A 14572-nucleotide genomic window follows, 5' to 3' on the forward strand; every position below is an offset into this window, starting at 1 on the left:
TTGATCACTGGAGATATTTTAGAGCAGGCTGGATTGTTGACTTCCTTTCTTGTTCCAAAATAGCTTAGATCTTAACTTAATAAATTTGACTCTCCTGCAAGTGAACCATCTTCTCAAAATGCTAAAGCTATATCAAGGGACTCAGTAAAGTTTTGTTACTGTTGATGAAGCTTTTATTTGTAAATCACCAACCTGAGGGTATTGTAGCTCTATAAAGATTGAATTTATTTTCCCAGTTTTTTGATGGTTTTTCAATTACTAGAATATTAGACACGGTAGTGTTTTGTCATAACTACTCTTTATACACACAGTTGAGGAATACATTCAGTGCAGGAAGCTCCCTGTGCAAACTGAAGGTTGAGCTCTGGGTGGGCAGGAGCCTCAGGCAAGAGGCTGATCCTCTGCATAACAAAGGACACAGGGACCTGTGACCCTGCCACGTGACAGGACACTGGGAGACACAAGAGGAGCTGATAACCCCAGACTTTCCTGTGCTTAGACTGTTAGGGGATAAAAGCCCAGGGATTCCTTTGTTCTGGGTCCCTCCTTGCAGGCATATCTTGAGCTGTTGCTCTTTTATTAAATTATTGCACCATGATTAAATTATTTTAAGGATATGGACATTTGAGACTGCTGTGGGAAATCTGGGGTCAAGCTGGTGAGGAAATCTGGTCTGATTGTGAGTGTGGGGGGTGAGGCTGCAGAGAGGCTTCTGTCCCAGCTCAGGTGGTGTGAATATGACTGCCAGAGTGGCTCCTGGATGGTCAGACATGGAAGTTTCCTTAACACTCACCACATATGACACGCTTTGTATATTTAGAAAAATTATACAAGATGTGAATCTTCTTGGAAGCAGTGAGTATATAGGACCTTGCTCTTAGTTATTCATATGTAATATAAATATCTTTAATCAGCAGTAAATCCAAGCAAACTTAATAGCGCAGATGTTGGTAATTTCATAAAAACTGTATGCAAATATTCAAGGACTTATAATCACCATCCTGTAATGACTAAAATTTGGAAATGAGGATATGCAGAAGAAAGACGAGACAATGGGAAGTAATGATAATAACCTATGAGAAAACAGCAAATGCAGAAAGGTTGCAAAGGTGGGCTGCTGTTCACAGAAAGGATACAAATAAAATCCAGTGGATAAACAATTATGTTGTGATAGAGACATTACCGTGGGGTGGGAAAGAGAACTGTATCTATATCCCTTGGGTTGATGATTTAGTGTAAACTTTCACAGATACATTGAAATACATGTTCTGATACATTTGAAATGAGATGGTTTTGCTGACTTTACTGAAATTCAATGTATATAAACACAGAAAAAATAATGTTTCTCAATGACCTTTATATCATTTACTCTCAAGTGTTTTCTCTCTTTTAGACTCAGTCTATTTTGGAGTAGTTTTGCTCAGCTTTTAGTTAGTAGACCTGTTCCAAAGAGTCAGAGCCTGCCTAGAGAGCAAAATCAACAAAGTACTTAGAATAATGACAATGTCTAGAATCTGTTTATGAGTATGACAGTGCAACTTCCTTTAACTTATGCTCTTCTTGGTCAACAGGTTGGCTGAAAAGCTCTAAATTGCAATATTGACTTATTGAAATTGGAGTGACTGACTAAGGTTTGTGTCAAAAGGTAACACTGCAAAAGAAAGCTCAGTTCTCTGTACAACTTTTTCAAACCTATTTCCTTAGGAACTCTGGCTGAAAACTTGATGAAATGTCAAATCTTCACAGGTTTGCCCTTAATGAGCAAAACTTCAATTATACTTCAAGGCACTCTACTTCTTTGAGGCTTTTTTCCCCCCTTTCTTGAAACTCTCAGTCTCCAGCTGTTAAAGTGTTTCAGAGACCTGGGAGGTATTATTGATTTTCCTTTGCCAAAAAAAAAAAAAAAAAAAAAAAAAAAAGAAAAAAAAATTAAAAGAAAGAAAGAAAAAGAAAAAAAACCACAAACCACTAACTCTAGTCAAGGTGTGAATACTGGACTGTTGCATTTTTTGCTTCCAGCTTCTAATTTCTTTATGTCCTAAATCCAGATGACTCTTACTAATGTGTTTTCAGTGCAAATATTTAAAATTTATAGATCCTACCTTCCTTTCAATGTCACAGTTATATATCACAAATAGCAGTAATGAAGTTGAAGGGCTTATCCAGGGTTTATACTTGTCGTGGCTTGATGCAGAAGTGAAGTTTCTCAGGAAGTTGTGGTCAAACCAATCACTGGTCAGGTTTGGATATTGGCACCTGGAGTGACCACTGAAGGCATGGACACGCCTCTGAGAACACAGGGGGTTAAAAGCAAGAACTCCCAGGGGAACGCTCTCTTTGGTTCTGGTCAGAGTGCAGTGCAGACCCCCCTGCCCAGCCACGGGCTGGGTGAGGGAGGGGAAGCCATGAGGCCTGGAAGAGGTAGGACAGGGGCTGAAGGGACTGGAACCGGGCTGGCCCCTGCAGACGGAAGGGTGGAGAAAATCTGAGATGTCTTTGTTCCCCCCCACCCCAGAGGGAAATAGACAGAGAGCCTGACAGCTCTCTGGAATTTACCACCAGAGGAGAAGGAGAAGTGCGGGGGGAAGGTGCCCAGCCATGGGAGTTGGAGTTCTGGGCAGAGATTTCAGCTGTCTGGGGAGTCTGAGACTTTTAACCCTTTCCTGGGAAATTAAGGCTTTGTAAATTATTACTCCTCCTTGATTTGAAGTAGAAGAGAGACAGTCTGGGATCTGAGATGTTAGAAGAAGGAATTTTTAGGTGGGAGGAGATGATGGAGTGGCTTTTGGCTAGACTTTTCTTGATAGCCATATCCTGAACCAATTCCTCCTCCAACAGAGACTGCATTTTTAGGGAGATGCAATGGTGAGCCAAGAGATCTGTTTCAGCAACTGCAAGCACAGGAATGGAGTGAACAGAGTAGAGTTGAGGAGGATGTGGTGGTGCCCTCTGTCTTCAGGAAGAAAATGATCTCTGTTCTTGAGACCCTCAGCCCCAGGGGAGGAGGAAATGGGTGGGGACTGTTGTCCCAAAAAGGAGAAGCTGTTGGACCCTTGGCCCTAGGGGAGGAAGAAAATGGGGGGACTGTGGTCCCAAAATGAGAAGCTGAACTGTTGTTTCTTTTGGCCCTTGGCAAAGCATCCTTAAAGGAGCCCTATGAGCAGTCTGTCCATGCACGGTGGTGAGAGCACTGTGACATGGAAAGGAGAGTGTCACACTGGCAGATTTTCTTCGTGTGGTTGCCATGTGTGACATGGAAACACAGAAGGGTGGCAATTGTGTTTCCTGGGGGGTCTATGGTGCAAGAGAGACTCCTCTCTCCCGTGATGGAGTGGGTATTGATTATCTGAAGGGTGGCAACTTAATCAGGAATCCTGGGTGGTGTCTCACAGTGGTTTGTTGGAAATTGGGTGGGGGGAGGAGGAGTGTTTTGGAGGGTCTTCATCCTGGATTTAGTGTGTGTGTCTTTTATAGGAGAAGTAGCTTAATAAAGGGTTTTTTCCCCTCTATTTTTAAACTTGGGCCTGCTCTGCTCTGTTCCTGATCGCATCTCACAGCATTTATTTTGGGAAGGTGTATTTTCATGGGGGGCGCTGGCATTGCACCAGCATCAAACTATGACAATACTCATACAAAGGAGAAGAGAGTTGTCCATGGTCCAGTTCACTAATTGCATAGATTTAAATATCTGTTTTATATATTTTCTCAAACTTCAAATTTCCTGATGACAATAATTGGGCAAATACAAACTGTTCTTTTATTCAACATAATATAGCATTATTTTTACCTTTTTACTATGTGACATACATAACTGTTAGCTATGAAAAGTTGTATGGTTTTTTAGGAGGCTTGATTTTTTTTATCAATTTCAAAATTTGTCTATATTTTATTGTATTACACATAAGAAAATATCAAGTAAATATTAAATACAATACAATTACAATAACTTTTCTTTCCACATTGAGTATATCTGTTTTTAAGGAGGAGTTTTAATTGGCTTCTCAAAGTATTTCAAATTATCATCCAACATCATAGGAACACAGTGTTACAGTGACTAAAAAATTCAAATGTTAAAATGTATCTGAATTAAATTCATATCAACTTTTAGTGTTAGAAGTATAAAGAATGGAAGATATGATCTGGAGCATGTTTCTCACTAGAGCTACTTCCTGTGTAAGGGAAGAAATATAATGAAAACCACAACACAGCACAAAATCAGAAAAGATTGGTTAAGATTTAGTTGCATAACACAGAATATTTAAATCCCACCAGTGAAAGAGAGTAAAGGACTCAAACCAGATGGAATTCCAAATATCTTTTTCATCAGAGTTAACTGGTGTCATATTTAATGACTGGTGAAGTATCTCAAAAGCATTGTATTCACAGTATTAAATGTGAAATTTATTTAATGGCATCTGTGATTATAATCTATGTTGTTAATATACCAGATAAACTGGCTAGGGGGAAAGGACTATTCTTATCCTCCAGATAAGGAATATATAAATAGTCCAATAGTGGTTGCAGTGTGACATGATGTGTGCAAGTCTTTTTAGCTCTAACTGGATTTAGAGATTTAGAGAAAAGCAAGGCAATTAGAAAACTACATTTGTAATTATCAGTTTTAGACGATGATAGGTGTAAAGAAATGGGGTTTATGGGCTTTATAGGGAGAGTATGGCAACTTATATAATTATTTCCTCACTGTCTGCAGACATGCTGTAAAAATATTAATTTACGCATTTCAGAAAGGTGTTGAAAGAAGAAAATAAAAGGACTGTCATTGTGCACAGCATGGTCTTCAGCTCTAAACATAACAAGGCATTGTCCAGTACAACTGCTGTAGTTATACAGGTAACAACCCCATGTAGAAAGTGTTTTCATCTCAAAGTAAACTCAAACCTGTCAATTGAGAGGATTTAAATGACAACACATTCTACTTTTAATGTTGATTTTGATTTGAAAGCCCAGTAAGAATTTTTGAAATGATTCTCTTTCTTATTAAAAAAAAGTAAAAAGGAAACCTTCCAGCTGTTGTCTAATAAATTAGAATATTGATTTGTTTTTTGTAAAATATGTTATAAACGAAAGAAAGACACTTCTAATAATTCTTATCTAGATTTATATATGTCTCAACATTACAGTGGTTATTCTTTGAAAATTACATTATTCAAGTTGTTTTCAGATTAATATTTATTACTCTTAACAAGCTTTACATATAAAGAAATGTTTGATCTTTACACTTCCAGATCTCTAGTCCTACTGTTATGTCCTCTCACCAGACTGCTAGACAAGAGAAGACAAATCTCACCCTTAAAGTACAGCAGGCCAGACATGAAATTCAGGTACTGTTCAGTTGTCTGTCATTTCAATAAGCAGTTTACTGTGTCAATTAATCTAACGCAAGCAAGATAGCTCTAAGTTTACTATCAATAATACGTCTCTATGGGCTTTTTAAGTTAAAAGGCACTAACTACAGACATTAAAAAGAAGGAAAAAAATCATTTCTGTGCTGCAGAAAACTAGAGAAATTTCTTCAGGGTCTCAGCTGGTATTTGCTTTCTCAGAGTTGGATACAAGCATGCTACACAAGATTTGATTTTCTAGGTTTTTTTTTTTCTTAGACATGACACAGAAATAATCCTGTACTTTGGTAGAAACTGTTGTGGATTTTGCTCTTTAGAGTATTAGGTCATTTATGCAGGTTTCTCTCTATATATTCTAATCTTTATAATCTATTATCAGGAAAAAAGCATGTGTTCAATAGAATAAGATACAAAGAGAAATAGCATTCCAGAAATAGCAAGAGTTTTTCTGATAAAAACTGAAGAGGCTTCTAACTCTAAGGCATATTACAAACCTTTGCTTATCAGGGTTGGAAAAGAGGCATTTCTAAAAAGTGAAAATAAAAAATCTCCTCAGGAGAAAAAGGAACCAAAAGTTTGGGCAAAATAAGAAGAGATGCAAGATTCCCAGAATGTTGTTTAACTTGACCTGTACATGCTACCCTGCTATAAAATTTGGTTGAAATAGAGTTAAGGTAACAAGTTTTTTGGGAAATGTGGGGTCTAGAAGACTTCTCTTGTGTTTTGTCTTCCAAAATCCTGTAAGTCAAAATACTTGTCAAAGAGGAAAGAAGCAGTGGTTTTGAGTTTGGGATTCTTTTATTATTATTTTTTGTTTGTGGTTTTTTATTTGTTTGTTTTTTTAGGTTTGGTTGGTTTTGGTAGTTTTTGTTGTCTGAGTTTTTGGGGAAGCTTTTTATTTTCTTGTAGCTTAATAAACATATATACAATCTTCAACTTCTGTAATTTAAGCGGTTGCAAGGTAATTACAAAAGCAATGCTCAAGGAATAATTTTTCATATTTATATCTGCTTTGTTTATTAAATTCCCAGAAAATCCTGTGTAAAGGTGACACCTCACTGATTGCACATTCTAATTTTTTTGGTGATTTTTCAAATAATTAAAACCAGCTGGAAATGTAAATTAAGCATTAGGTTAACATTAATATAAATTTCTCAGTCATATTCAAGCTAATTGATATTCAACTAATAATGAGTTATAGCAATTTTGGTGCCAATTATTGTAAGGAATTAGCACACCAAGTTAGTCTTACAAGAGAGGTAATTTTTCATGACTTCTGTTGAGCAGAAGCAAAGCAATGTGTTTTGGCAGTTTTTAACATCTTCATTCATTATCTGGAAGAAAACAGAAGCAGCATATTAATTAAACTTATGTACATGATTAAGCCTATTGTTAACATTTAGAAGGAAATTAAGGGAATAAAAAGTGACACAAATTTAAAAGACACTGTTATATATATAATGTTAATTTATATATGATGTTAATATTATTTTTAAATAATATGAAGAATTAGTCAAAATTCAACTGTTAATGTAGAAGAGGAAATAGACTGGGACATAAAAAAATACTTATCTTCATAAGATAATTTAGAGAGGAAGGGATCTCAGGATATTTCTAGTCCAACTCCCTGTTCAAATTAGGGTCAATTCTGAGCGCAAACCAGACTGATTAGAGTTGTGTCTAGTCAAACCTTGCTAATCAACAAAGACAGAAACAGTGCAACCTCTTTGGGAGACCCATTCCTGTGTTAGTCACTCTTCATGATGAAAAGATTTTTCCTTAATTTCAGTCTGACACCCACTTTTTCATAGTTGCTCTCATAGTCTCTTATTGTTAAGTCTCCACTCTCAACTCTCGAGGTTCAAGTCTTATCAAATCAGCTTTTGTAGTCTTCATCAATTGTAAAGTGGCTCTGAGAAACATTGTCTTGTGACAGGAGGCAGACTTTGGTCAAGTTGAAGTTCCTGACCTGCTGCTCTTCCTAGCGACTGTAATGGCTGAACTTCTGCATCTAGGGCTAAGAATTTGTTTCATTTGCAGTGCATTGTTATTTCATTTCCACTTTCTGTGGTGTCAGAGCAGAAAGCAGCCTACCTCACTTGCTACAAGCACGTCCTACCCCATGCTATGCAATGGGGTATGACATTTCTTAAAACTCTGTCATGCTTGTGAGCACTAGATAATGAACCACAAGTTAATCACAGTCTTTGTGATCCTTCAGCTGCTCATCTATCTGACCAAGCACTCTATTTGCTCCTTAAAAGTAGGCTGTTTGGCAGTCACCTCTACCTGCTTTTGCAATGAGGTAGGAAAGAGAATACTTTTAACTGTCTCTCATCATTGGCATAGATTCTGCTGAAATTCCTGCTTCATGCCTGAAAAAAAAAACAGATCTAGTAAAAGAAATTATTTGTGTCAAGTCAACAGTGCACCCTATATTCCTCCAAAACAGGACAGTGGGACAAAAAGTAGACATTCAACCCAGATTATTTATGCATAAATATTACATATTTTATTCTTATTCAGCAGAAAGTTTTCGCTAATTCAATCCAAGTTAAATAAACTTCAAAATGACTTCAGAATGCTTTGCTTTTCCCCCATTAAGTCCTGTATTCACTTCCTCCTGCCCCCTCAAAAACTTTTAATTGTATTAAAAAAGTAATAATACCACAACTTTATAGTTGAACCATGCTGACGTGTGTGTCAGATACGAGTGTTGCTCATGCTCTCCTAATTATTAGATTTCATTCTTTCTCTAGATGCAAAAGATCAATTCTGGTACAATATTACTAACAGAAGTTTATCTTTCAGTGATTCTGTTGGAGTATGTTTGTACCTGGAGAGAGTGCAGTACACCAGTAGAAATTCAGTGGAAGTCTGTGAAAGTTGTGCTAATTGTAGCCTAAAAGGGTGTGAAAGATATTTCACACACAGATAAATGAACAATAAATTTAGCAAGTGACTCACTCTTATCTGGTTTACTAATATATTCAGAATAACACAAAGAATTCAAATTTAACCAGGAAGTTATGACTGGTAAAAATGGAAGGGATTACAAGCTCAGGGAAAAAATATTTGTTTTAAGGGATAGAGAATATGTGAATAGTCAAAAATAAGATTACAGAGTGTAGAAACAAGTATCTAATATATATTAGTATTTTAAAAGAGATTATCTGTAATGTATTTTTGAGAAGTAGTACTGCTACAAAACTATACATTAGGAAGTTCAACACAGTATGAATAATTTTCCGCAGTTTAAGCCAGTTAAGGCTTCTTTGGCATAGGGATGGATTGGATATGATTTCTCCAGCTTTCTGCCTCAAATGTCTGATGTATGAGTTAATCAGTTTTGCTTAAATAAGGGTGTCATGACAGTGCCCATAGATATCATATATTGACCAATCCATTCAAATGACTTTGTTTTCTGAAATTTCTCTGTGAAAATTAAATAAAATTGAATAATAAAGAACAGCATCATTTCCACCAATGCCTTTCTGCCTTTCAGGGGTATTGGAATTGGGTTATTCCAATGTAATTTCAATTCTTCTTTCTTTGTAAGACAACTATCCCAAACAATTTACTTAGAAAGTAAAATCTTCTTATTTCATTAAATTGTCTTTCCACATTATGTTGCTGTCAAAAAATGATGATGTATATAAGTCATCAAACATGGCAAATTTGTTTTCATTAGGAAGCTTTTCAATTGTATCTGTGTGTTGTTTCATAATCTTCTTATATGTAACCTCTAGGAATTGCAGGGTGTTGAGAAGAGCACAGATCGCCTGCTTGCTTTTTATTTCTCCTCTTGAGATTTCACTACTGCTTCCAGCACGTTTAACAGAATCTTTGCAAAAACAAATCTTCTCTTTTGTCTTACTAAGCCTTATCTATCAAGCCCATTTTAAGACTGTGGATATGAATAATATAATGATATGAATTTTAAGATTTTATAAGCTATATGCAGAAGAAGAATACTAATGTGTCTTATTAGACACATTAGAAAACCAGTGCCATATTGATATTTCATATTCCAGTGCCAAGATGGTTTATTGATTTTCCTAAACTTATGCCCAGAATGTATTAGAACCATAAAGGATCCCAAATATGAATAAATTGGTTTTATACAGTCAGAATTATAAAACAGTATAAAGGGCGAATAAGCAAGCAGAAAGTTAAAATTACTTCGTGTTAAGAAAATGCATTATGGATGGTTTAACATTTTCAATGTTATTGTTTTAAAGCAATATTAATGCTTATTTGTGATCTTATAAATATTTTTATGTATACAGTGCTCAAAATAATAGCAGTATTTTATGAATAAAAAAAGGCCAAAACATGTAAGAAAAAAATGTAATTTGCTAAATATGAAAATAGTAAATGTAGGGTTTTTTAAAAAATATGCTCTCTGTGAAAAACCTCAGAGAAAAAAAACAATTATGATGTAACTATACAGGTCATTAATCTATCCAGTTCTGAAATTTTACTGATTTTGTGTTCATATAAAATAAGATATTTTTCTTCCCTTTTATATACTATTCTGATTTTTTTATTATTATTATCAGATAATTTTAAGAAAACATGCCCTTGGGAGTGGTAAAGTAAATTTACCCATTACTTTATAATGGAGATGCTCAAGGGGACTACAGAGATTTTCAGAACCAGTACACTATATTACAGAAACCTTAGGAAATGGTTTATGTTCATATTTAAGTCTGTCTTTTTTTTAATTCCAAAAAGGCCTTTTATATATATTCTAGTTACCCTTTACTCAACTCTCGACAGGTCCCAGGTTTAAAAGTGTCCTACAAAAAGCACATGTATGTTCATAAGGAATAAACAGCATTTAGAACAGGGACAATATTTTTTTATTGCATTTATATTTCTTTGTGAGTTTGGGGTGTTTTATTGTTCAAGGAAATGAGAGGTTTATAGTACAGGCTGGTTCAAGCCACAGTGCTGAAAGGCTCTGTGCATTAACATCTCTACACATCTCTGCAAAAGGCACTCCACTGCTGACTTACAGCACCTCTGCTGCTCTCACACTGCTTGTGTACACTTTTTACAGTGCCAAGGCTGTCAGATTTGTGTTGAGCTGCATGGCGGGTTTTGAACTAGCGAGCTTTCCACTGAGGACTACAGTAAGATCACTGAATAAATCCATGCTTTACCTGGATGTAAAAGGAATGTAAACCAAACATATTAGTCCTTTCTTTGACTACTTCAGTGACCCTAACACTCATTCTGATTATAAAAATGTGACTTCTGTACTTTCACACCTTCCTAAGCGTCAGTCAGCTTCTGAGTGAAGTTCATAAATTTATTGTAAATGATATAGGATTTGGGAGTCTTGCTTCTTTCTGTAAAGAAATGGATGTGTACATGGGAAATCTGTGATTCCAGATCTACGTCTAAGATCCCATTCTCTATATTTTTATGCCAGAAAACAGCTTTTTTGTTGAACTACAGTGAGAAATCCCTGCTTTTTAGGGGAGGTTAAAGTGGTGTTAAAAGACTCTGAGAGTAATGCTATCTGGAGTTGAATGTGAAAAGCAAGAGGACTAAGGAGAACCTGGCAATTCCAGGGTCATGAAAGCCTTTGACACTGAAACTTAGCTATAATCATTGATTATTATCACTATGTGACAAAGAAAAGTTTGACAGCAGGTAAATAGACAGTTTTCATGTCTTCTTGTCCCATTTCAGTTTATACTGAAGACATTTATGGAAAATTGAATTCTTTTATTTGTAGTTATCTCTTTAGAATCTGATTTCTGAATCTACTTGGTATCAGAACCACATAAACTAAAATGACAGCCAGTATTTAACTATTCTAGATGATAGGTTCCAGTTAATCAGAACAGTACAACTTTTTCAGAATTTATAAACCATTCATACACAGATTAGAAAATTCCTTCTACTCAAAACATCCTACAATTTAGTTATTTAATATCCTTGCTGTATACCTAATTTCAGTAAATCATACTGAGAAGACACGTGGATAGGTGGAAAAACCCCCATGTAAATGTTTTTTTCCAGATCTTTGATTTCTAGAGGAAAAAAATGGAAAAGAGATATGCATCCATGCAATAAACTCAGCAATACGAAATTTTGAAATTTTCCCCTTCCAAAATTAAATATGCAGGTTAAAAGTTTGTGTATGAGTTGTATGTATATGACTCGTATTCTTTTTATTTGTCTGCTCACTGAGGCACTATTTGACTACCTCTTTTGACAATAGGATTAAATTTCCTGATTCCCCTTATTTTAGAAGACTCTAAGGTAGCCAGTTGCAGAGTTCTGACTCAAACTCTCTTCAAGTCATGCAGCAGTTTATTTCTAGAAATCACTATAAAGCTTTCTCTGATACCTTAAACTGCATTCAGTTTAATTCTCTCAAAAACCTTTAAATTTTTAATTGGTTAATCAGTACAGTTGTGTTTGTTTTGTCGCGCTGTGTCATAAGTCTTTTGTTGCTCCTAAGATTCTTCTTTACAAGAGGGGAGAAGGGAGGGAGAAATCTATTCATTCCAGATTATTTCGAGGGAAAGTCTCTTCATTCACATATGTTGGCGAGTCGACAGACTAAGTTTTTCTCATTTAAAGCAAAAATATTCTCATCTTTAGGGCTCTGTTCAGACAGTTTCCTGACACCAACTTGAGATTTGACATTTTGCTGGCACTCCAAGCTGCACACCAAGCCTGTGTGTTTGAGAGTTCCTGGCACTTCACTGTATGGATCAGTTCCTGTGCAATCTAACAGCATGGTGTTATTTTTTATGAAGTATTTCTGGTAGAGAAAATAATTTCATTAAAGCAATAGATGCATTTTTCCTACTTCTTCTTTCCTTTGGGCTTTGAATGTCAAAGGCACTAATAAGAGTGTCATGGATATTAAGAATATCTTAATTGAGATGAACTAGAGTGTCTTTAATGCATTTTTTTTTTATCTGTGACCTTTAGAAACATAATTTAAAATAGATTGTTAAAAATAAATTTATAACTGTCATTGTTAAAAAGTAAAAAATGGAATATATAATGACATAAGAAATTCTAGATGCAAAGATTTACTAAAAAGCATTTGTTAAAGTAAATGAATTTCAAAAACACAGAATCTCTTCCTGCTTTTAAGAAAATGGGTGAACAATACATCCTCAGATGTTGTTCTATTTGAGAGGTATTGCATTTAGCCAATTAAACTCCAGAAAAGATATTTTATTGATTGTAAGGCAACTCTTGACACCATGAAAGCTATGAAAATATTTACAGGTTAACAAATACTTCAATAAATTTTCACTTTTAAAAAATCCAATTAAATATTACACTTGTATACAAATATTGAAAGACTGAAGTTTGAAAATGAAAGGCTTTTTTTGTAGTTGCATGACCTGTTATATCAATACCTCAAGTGATGCAAGCCACTTGAAACTATCTACAGAATTAAAAAATAATTTTTTATTATACAATTAAAAATTTTCCTTTAACCCTTTCCCAGTATTAAATGAGAAACATACAATTCAACTTCACATATTATGTCTTTTTCTTAAATTGTTGCCAGTGATGAATTTGCTCATACTTTTGGGACTGAGACTACATATAAGAAGAACTTTGCAATATTCCAATTACAGACTTATGTCACACTACATCACACACTGAGTTGTTATAACTCAGAAAGAGGCAGATTTTCAAGAATAGTATGACTATGTTGATGCCACTGCTACTTGAAAGGACAAATACTGGTCCTGATAGAAAAAAATAGTTAAGGTCTTGATACAAACTAATAAATCAGTCATTTTGAAAATATTTAAATAGAATTGTCTTGCATAGCTGTTTTTCAGTAAACGTACTGACTACATAATATTGAAATTCATTGGGGAAATAGAAAAAGACCACAAAACCTTCTCATAAATATATGTGGGTTTTCCCTATGGATTATAGTGATTAATTAATTAAAATTCTTATATTGCCTTTTTCCTATGTGCAAGAGAATTTTATGTTTTGCTAGATACATAGTTTATTTTTCATAACGTGTACTGTGCTTACTTATGGCACACTCCAAGTGACAATCATACTAGATCTAATTTATCCATTCAAAATCCCAATGCTTCCTATCCCAATCTCTTTTGAACACTTTATCTAGGATAGAAAAACATTTTTTAATGATCTAAGCAGCAAGCCTATTGAATATATCACCTGAGACACAGTAAGATAATATTAAGGGTTCATATGCTGATGCACAAGCATATGCACTGTTAAAAAGTAAAAACAGAATTTAATTTAGTAGCATGGACATATATAGACTTCTCAAACAAGCTGAGATTCTGAGTAAATCTATTGTTATATCACTCTGTTTCTAAGATATTTTGTGTTTGAGAAAAGCCCTTAGATTGATGAACCCTGTGAGCCTTTTCATTTTACAAAGATCGTACTGGGGGTTGGACTAAATGATCTGCAGAGGTCCCTTCCTAACCTTAATTATTCTATGATTCTTTTTCTCTGGAGATCTTGTAGTCCTCAGAGCTGCCAATAGCCTCTGCAAGCACTTATATGGTAATCTCTTCTAAGAGACTTCTGGCAAGATTCAACTGTGTATTCACATAATCAACTAGCCAACTTTCAGCACGTAAGTGCCTGAAAATAAGATGGGTATCAAAGCTTCTATTATACTCAATAATGACTGAGTAAATGACATTGAGGGAGCCTAAAAAACAACTTTGCTGTCCTTCAATTAGTTAATTAGTGGAAAGAACCATTATTGTGTACACAGGAGTGTACGGCTATTTGAACTACCCTAAGTTGTCTGCTGGCTGGTGTGACAAAATATAAACAGATCATTGTTTTGTGGAGTTGATAGCTAGAGGCCAAACTTAGATGTACCCAGTGTTCAGGACACTGAATTCCTTCACTGAGAAATTCAGATGTGTGAAAATAGGCATTTAGTGCTATTTGTATTGTCATATTTGCTTCAGTCTCCTACTGGAGCAAGTTTCAGATATCTCATGCCTTTGATATTTTTAATCCCTTTATATATGACCTGGGTTTCTTAGGGAGACTCGGTTCTCATGTGTGGGCAAGTAATTGCATTAGCTGAGTCAGTCCCTAGATTCCTTTAAATGCATCATTTAAATCCACTGCCTATAAAGGCAGTGTAAGTATTTAGAACATATTCAGACACATCAGTATAAAAATGTAGGTGTCTAGCTCCCTAAACC

The 14572-nt window shown here is 35.1% G+C and overlaps 1 long non-coding RNA gene across 1 annotated transcript; it reads left to right on the top strand.

The window, feature by feature from the left end:
* Nucleotides 1–1565: 1565 nt before the first annotated feature.
* LOC128805278 (uncharacterized) lies at nucleotides 1566–13973 on the top strand. The gene is made up of 5 exons (XR_008436361.1): nucleotides 1566–1631; nucleotides 4712–4851; nucleotides 5247–5342; nucleotides 11988–12093; nucleotides 13863–13973. It is a non-coding gene; the product is annotated as an uncharacterized LOC128805278 (long non-coding RNA).
* Nucleotides 13974–14572: the final 599 nt, after the last annotated feature.

The sequence above is a fragment of the Vidua macroura genome, chromosome 3 (assembly GCF_024509145.1).
Source record: "Vidua macroura isolate BioBank_ID:100142 chromosome 3, ASM2450914v1, whole genome shotgun sequence".
Taxonomy (NCBI): Eukaryota; Metazoa; Chordata; class Aves; order Passeriformes; family Viduidae; genus Vidua; species Vidua macroura.